Source organism: Grampus griseus (genome assembly GCF_964374135.1).
Source record: "Grampus griseus genome assembly, chromosome: 1".
Classification (NCBI taxonomy): Eukaryota; Metazoa; Chordata; class Mammalia; order Artiodactyla; family Delphinidae; genus Grampus; species Grampus griseus.
In genome coordinates, this window is record NC_139017.1 from 175,044,747 (window position 1) to 175,051,098 (window position 6,352).

The following is a 6,352-nucleotide window of genomic DNA, read 5'->3' on the forward strand; positions in this document are numbered from 1 at the left end:
CGGATAGTGGGGGTTCAGGCAGGTAGGAAAGGGCACCCATACCTGGAGCAGGACACCGCTCAGAAGGCGATGACCAGACATGCACGTGACACGCGTGCGCATACACACTCAGCCCGTGGAAACCCGGGTCTTTCCTGGAGGGAGGGATACGGTGTGCTGGCCAGCAGGCTGAGAGCTCCACTCCTCTCCAGGGGTGACATTGCCTCTCGTTCCACGCTGAGGAGCGTCCTTAGTGAGAGGAAGGAGAGAAAGGCCAGGCGTGCGTGCTGCCCTGCTCCGCCCAGGTCCTTCTGCTCTCCGCCAGTGGCCACGGAAACTGTGTCCAAATGTGTGTGCAAGGGGGACACACGTGGAGCCCCTGGGAACGGGCCACAAACACCCCTCCCCACCCTGGGCTCAGCACACAAGTGCCCTCTTAGCAGAGTCTGTCCCCAGTGGTGGGAACATTTGGTCAGTAACAGTCACTTGCCAACGAACTAAAAATAACCCACCCAGCGTATCACTGCAATGGCAGGAATTCTGGCTGGCCCTTGTTCTGCCGGCGGATCGGCAGAACCCCGCCGGTGGGGCGTACAGATCCCGACTCCCATGGGGGCCAATAGAGCAGACCTCTGGGGGCAACCTAACGATGCTTGCTGGCTATACGGGGATGCTGGCTACTTCTGCGCTTTACCAGCTTATCATCTCACTGACCACTCACAACAGCCCAGCAAGGCAGGGGTTGTTAATATCCCATTGTATAGATGAGGAAACTGAGGCTCAGAGAGGCGGAGTCACCTGCTCAAGGGCTTGGCTCTGTCCTGACGCCAAAGACCACACTCTCTTAACCGCTTTGCTCTAATGGTCTGGCAACATTTGGGCAAATTCCAGGGTTGGTTCACATTTCAGGTTCAGGGGGAGGGGAGTTTGGGATGAGGATGGGGGCGGGGAGGCCTTGGGGGATCCGGGGGCTGTGGGGAGGGAGAGGTAGAGTGGCCCCCAGCCCTGCCGCCCCGTCCCTGCGAAGGAGGACAGCGTTCTGCCTATTAATCATGTTTCATTTATATTAGCTTGACTCGATCTACTGTATAGTTGAAATGGATTTAATTTTAGATCACGCACTATGGAAGGGGGCCAGTTTGGTGTAAGGAGCATTATGAATATTTTCCATAAGCTGGATATACATTATCCAGGGACAGATATACGAGCAGAGGCCCAGGGCTCCTGGCTGGGGGAAGGGGCTGAGTTCTCCGGCTTCCCTGCCACTCCCCTGCAGCCCAGGGTCACAGGGCTTCAGAGGGAGCCCTCTCTGCCCCCCGTCCCCGTGGGGGTGATGGGGGTATCTCAGCCCCATCTTTCCACCGCCCGTGAGCTCATCCCCACTGACCTTGAAGTCGCTGCTTCTCCTGGCTCCGGGTGGAATTGCCAGCCTGGGAGGTGTGTGTAAGGAGGGAGGACCCCAGAGCCGTGGGAGACGCAGGGCCCTGCCGGAGGTACAGGAGAGGGTGTGGGATTGGAAGGGAGGGGACCTCCGGAGCCCCACCTTCAACCCCAAGCTCTGATGGAGACAGAGAAAGCCTGGTTCCTGGCTGCCCAGCCGGTGGGTGGGCAGGTCCAATCCAACCTTCCCCAGAGCCCCACTGAGCCTGGGCTGAGGCCCTCCCTTTCCTGGGAACAGGCCTTGGGCCTTGCCCCTTTTCCAAGGGCACCAGCGCCAGCAGGCCCCCCTGGAGGAAAGGAGAGCTCGTGGGGGTCAGGGGACAAGCCCATGGACACACAGTGGGGGAGCAGCAGAACGGGGTCCCAGCCTCCTGCCTGCAGCTCTGGGCTCTTCCCTCCCCGTGCCCACCCTGAGTCCCCTCCATCACCTCCACCTGGACAAGTGGAGTGAGAACACCTGGCGCCACCCAGGTGACTTCCGTACTCCTCATACCTCCCACCCCTGTTACTTCTCTCTGCCCCAACTTTCCCGCGTGGGAGCCAGGCACCACGCAGCGCTTTACAGATGGAGGAAACTGAGGCTCAGGTGGGCTGTGATGTTTATACTCAAACCTAAACCTGTTCTCTCCCTCCACCCTCCAGCCTGTGTCCCCACCTGGCCTGCCCAACCAGGCTCCCCAGGCTGCACACACTCCAACTCCAGCGTGCTCACCGCCCCCCTCACCACCGCTGCTCCATCCTGCCACAAATACCACTCAGGGCACTCCCTTCTCTCCAATGCCCTCGGACCTCTAGTCCAAGTGGCCACCGTCTATCTCCTGGAGTACTGTGTCGGCCTCCTGGAGGGTCTCCAAAGCCCCCCCAACTCCAGTCTGTTCTCTGCACTGTGGCAGGAGAGACCTTGCTCGAAGCAGCATGGTTACATGGTACACTCCCCGCCGGGCGCCTACCATCAAATCTCAAATCATACTCTGGCCAAGAAGGCTCATCGGGGAGTGGACCCTGCCGACTTCCGCAGGGTCACCCCCTCATCTACAGCTCCATTTCCGATCTCCATGGTCTAGAAAGGCTCTTGACCTGCCGTGTGCTGTGGTCCCTCCACCACAGGACCTTGGCCCAAGCCAAGACCACTGCCTGGATCACTGCCCTTCCCACTTCGCCTGCCTAACTTCTCTATAACCCTCAGGCTCTACTTCAGCTTCCCCAGGAAGATTCTGATCACACCCCCCGCCCCAGTACAATCTAGATCAAGCCCCACTTTTGCCTTTTGCAAATCCTACAGCCATAGGGGATAGTTGGGGTCCATACCCAGCAGGCAAGACTCTGGGTGGGCACTGGGCCTGTGCCATGGGTGGGTACCAGCTGAGCCGCTGCCTCTCCACCATCCCCACATCCATAAGTTCCTCCATCAGCTTGGCATATAATACACCCGTCACCCACCCCAGCCCGTCTGGCAGCCTTTCAGAAGTGGCATGCGACGCTTCCCTTATTCACTCTTAATTTAAGGTTTTGTGAGTTGTAATAACCCCCCTTTCCCCCAAATCACTGGGGATGGGACCTCCACGTCAGCCCAGGGCCAGGAGAGCTGAAGGGTAATTGCATTGCACATATGCTAATGGTTGTCTGGAGAAGACAATGGCAACTGGGGACTGGGATGGGGCCTCACTCCACCCAGACTGCCTGCCTGAAAGGGAGGGGGGCGCCTGGCGGGGTTGGGGGCTGGAGTCATGAGCCAGCTGGGAGCATCTGGGGGACTGTGGGCTCACAGTCCACAGTAGAGGAGAAGATGAGAGCGTCCCAGTCTAGAGGGCTTGATGGGGGACCGAGGCCCTGGAAAGGGGGTGCAGAACACTCTTCTTCCCCCAATTCCTCCTGCCCCACCTACTTGCTCTTTTCTGGGGCCAGAGATGGCTCCCAAGGAGAAGGAGAATCTGGGAGAATGGACATGGAGGAGGTGGGGGTCACACAAATCCTGCTTCTGCCTCCCACAAACTGTGTGACATTAAACAAGCCACTTACCCTCTCTGAGCCTCAGTTTCCTCATCTTTAAAAGTCTTATTTTATGAGTATCTGCCTCTAGCTTGTTCTGTATATTAAAAGGGATAATACATAGAGGCAAATTGCAGAGGGCTTGGCACACCGAGGTCCTCAACAAGTTAACTTATTGCTGAAGTTTTTATACTATTAATCCACTGTGGATCTGCCCACAGTCTGTGATGAGGTAGAGTGTGGGATCCTGGCTTCCACCTCCTCAGAGAGGCCTCTGCCACCTCCCCTCCGAGGAGCCTTTTAATCTCCAAGGTGGCATGCTCTTGCCTCCTTCCCTGAGCTTATTCCAGCATGTACTGTAACTAAGTATTTGTTTTCTTGCTTCTTGTCTGTTCCTGTCTCTAGACTGTGGGTCTATCAGGGTACCTGGAACAGTGCCTGACACACAGTAGGTGCTCAATGAATATTTGCCAAATGAATGAGTAATTGAATGAGGCCCAGGCAAAACTCTGGGAGGCCAAGGGTATGTGGATGGGGGTTCGTGCGGGGTGGGGAGCGGTCTCTTGGGCCCACCTTACCTCTGTCTTTGGCCTCAGGAGCAAGCCCTGACCACCCAGGGTCCCGTCCCCATTCTGTCATTGGAATAGACCTTTCCTGCTTCCCTGTGGATTCAGGAGCTGGGATGCCCTCTAGGTATGAGGGTGGGATGGAGGACCCTTTCCAGGTTGGGTGCCCCCAGTGTTCCCTCCCAGGCTCTTCCAACTGCCTTAGGCCACACAAGGTGTCTGAGGCCACTCACCTCCCTGGCTTCTGAAGCTAAAGCATCCCCAGGGTGGCTCAGCTGTCCCTCCTTAGAGTCTAAACAGAGACCTGACATCCCTTCCCTAGGGAGGCTGCAGCCCTTGAAGGGAGAGACAGGGCCCAGTATTTTAAGCAGATTTCACAGGGTTCTGGGCACGCCTGGGCGGCTCATTATGGTGGCCAAGGATGATCATGGAGAAGCTTTGGCTGTGCCCCCTCCTAAGCCCCTGCCCCACTGCCATGGTCTGCTGGGTACCAAGACTCCCAGATCTCACACCCAGGTCCTCCCCGACTCCGGCACCGAAGAGAGGCGAGAGGTCAGTAGCCCACTCCTAGCCCAAGGCCAGAGGGGTCTGAGCCAGGCCAGCCTCCGCTCCCCAGGTGGGGGAGGCCTGTGGGTCCTCCGTGGGCCACGGGGACACCAGTGACTCCAGAGAGCTGCCCGCTCCACCTTACAGGGCCCACGGCGAGGCCCAGGCTGAAGTGTAGCTCCTCTCAGAAATTCTGAGGAGTGGGACTTCCCTGGTGGTCCGGTGGTTAAGACTCCGTGCTTGCACTGCATGGGCCGTGGGTTCGATCCCTGGTCAGGGAACTAAGATCCCGCATGTCGCATGGCGTGGCCAAAAGAAAAAAAAAGCAATTCTGAGTAGTGAGGCTGAGGGAGAACACAGATCTGATGATGATGACTCCGGAGGATGTGCTGGAAGGCTGTGGGTTCTGTGCCAGAGAAAGAGCCAGAGGGAGTAGGGAGGGACAGGGAGAGGAGAGAGGACGAGAGAGAGAGAGAGAGAGAGAGAGAGAGAGAGAGAGACAAAAAGAGGCAGATCTATCTAGAACAGGATAGGGAGAGAGAGAGCAAAGAGAAAACAAGGGAAACAGAAACAGACACACTCTGAGAGATGGCAGGGAGGAAGGAGGGAGAGACTAGGAGTCACTCAGAGACAGAGACACACGCTTGAGGAAACCGAGGCAAAGAGCAGGAGGAGGAGGCCAGCGGGGAGCCTGTGTGTGTGCAAGGCAGGCAGGGAGATGGAGTGAGCGTGGGGCCCAGCGTGTCTGGGCCTGTGCACGTGGGGTCTAGTACTGTCTGAGCACGCTGCCAGGCACGGAGTCGTTTGGACGATCCTTGCTGGGTTTGATGGAACATGGAGTGGTAGGGGAGGCAGATGTTTTGCATCCAAGAGAACGCGTGCCCTCCTAATGGGACTGTTCCTGAGTGCCTGTGATCACACGTGCGGCCTGTGCACGCGTGTAAGTGTGTGATGACGTGCAGGAGGGCAGGGCTCCGCTCCCCCTCAGCTGTCCCCACGCCCCCTCGGTGAGGAATCCGTGTGTCGTCGGCCCCGGCTGGTGGGCTGCAGGGCTAGGATGGGTGGGCAGCCTGACACATGCCCTCACGGGGTGCGGGGGGAGGAGGCCAGAGAGCTCTGAGCAGCCAAGAAGCGGCGGGCAGCGAAAGTGAGCCATAAAAGGGCCACTTCTCCCGCCGCTGTTCACTTGACACTCTCTAACCCAGAAGCCACCTGTTCAGCCATCAGTCACCCAAGGAAAACACAGCTTTCCTGAAACCGGGAATTGGACAGACAGTCCCGGGAGGGGGTGAGCCTGGGGGAAATGACTGCCCTCTGCCACTTCCAGGGGCCCCCAGGTAGGGTCGGGCGGGGTAGACTGGAGGGTGGCCTCTGGCCTCAGAGAGCCAGAAAAACCAAACAGCCCGCCACTCCCAACTTGGCACCAACGTGGCACGTTTGGGGGGCCCAGAAGTGCTCACCTTGGGGTGATGAAGGAACGGCCCTTAGCAAGGGCTGTGCCCTGGAGGAGCTGTCACACAGGCTCTGCGTCCCTGCGTGGGGACGGGTCAAGGGCAGGCGTGGGGTAGGGGTGTCATGGAGGGAGGCTGGACCTTGGGGGGCGGGCAGGGCTGCTGGGGCAGGGGAGGGACCTGGCTTGGAGGCAGGCCTGGGGCTCTGCCCAGCAGTGGTGCCCGGCCAGCAGAGGCCCCGCCATGCCCCGCCATGCCCCGCCTCGGGTAGCTTGTTAATTTCATCGTTTAGCCCGTTTATGGTGTTCCCAGTTGCTGTTGCTTTTATAAACAAGCATTTTGGTGACCTTCCCCTCCGGACATCAGCTCCGCAAGAATCCC

The 6,352-nt window shown here is 58.5% G+C and overlaps 1 long non-coding RNA gene across 1 annotated transcript; it reads right to left on the bottom strand.

Annotated features, from left to right (window-relative positions):
• LOC309835135 lies at nucleotides 1-6,067 on the bottom strand. Its single transcript, XR_014297940.1, has 3 exons — nucleotides 5,981-6,067; nucleotides 1,367-1,463; nucleotides 1-228 (listed from the first exon to the last, which is right to left on the bottom strand). It is a non-coding gene; the product is annotated as an uncharacterized lncRNA (long non-coding RNA).
• Between the last annotated feature and the right edge of the window lie 285 nt (nucleotides 6,068-6,352).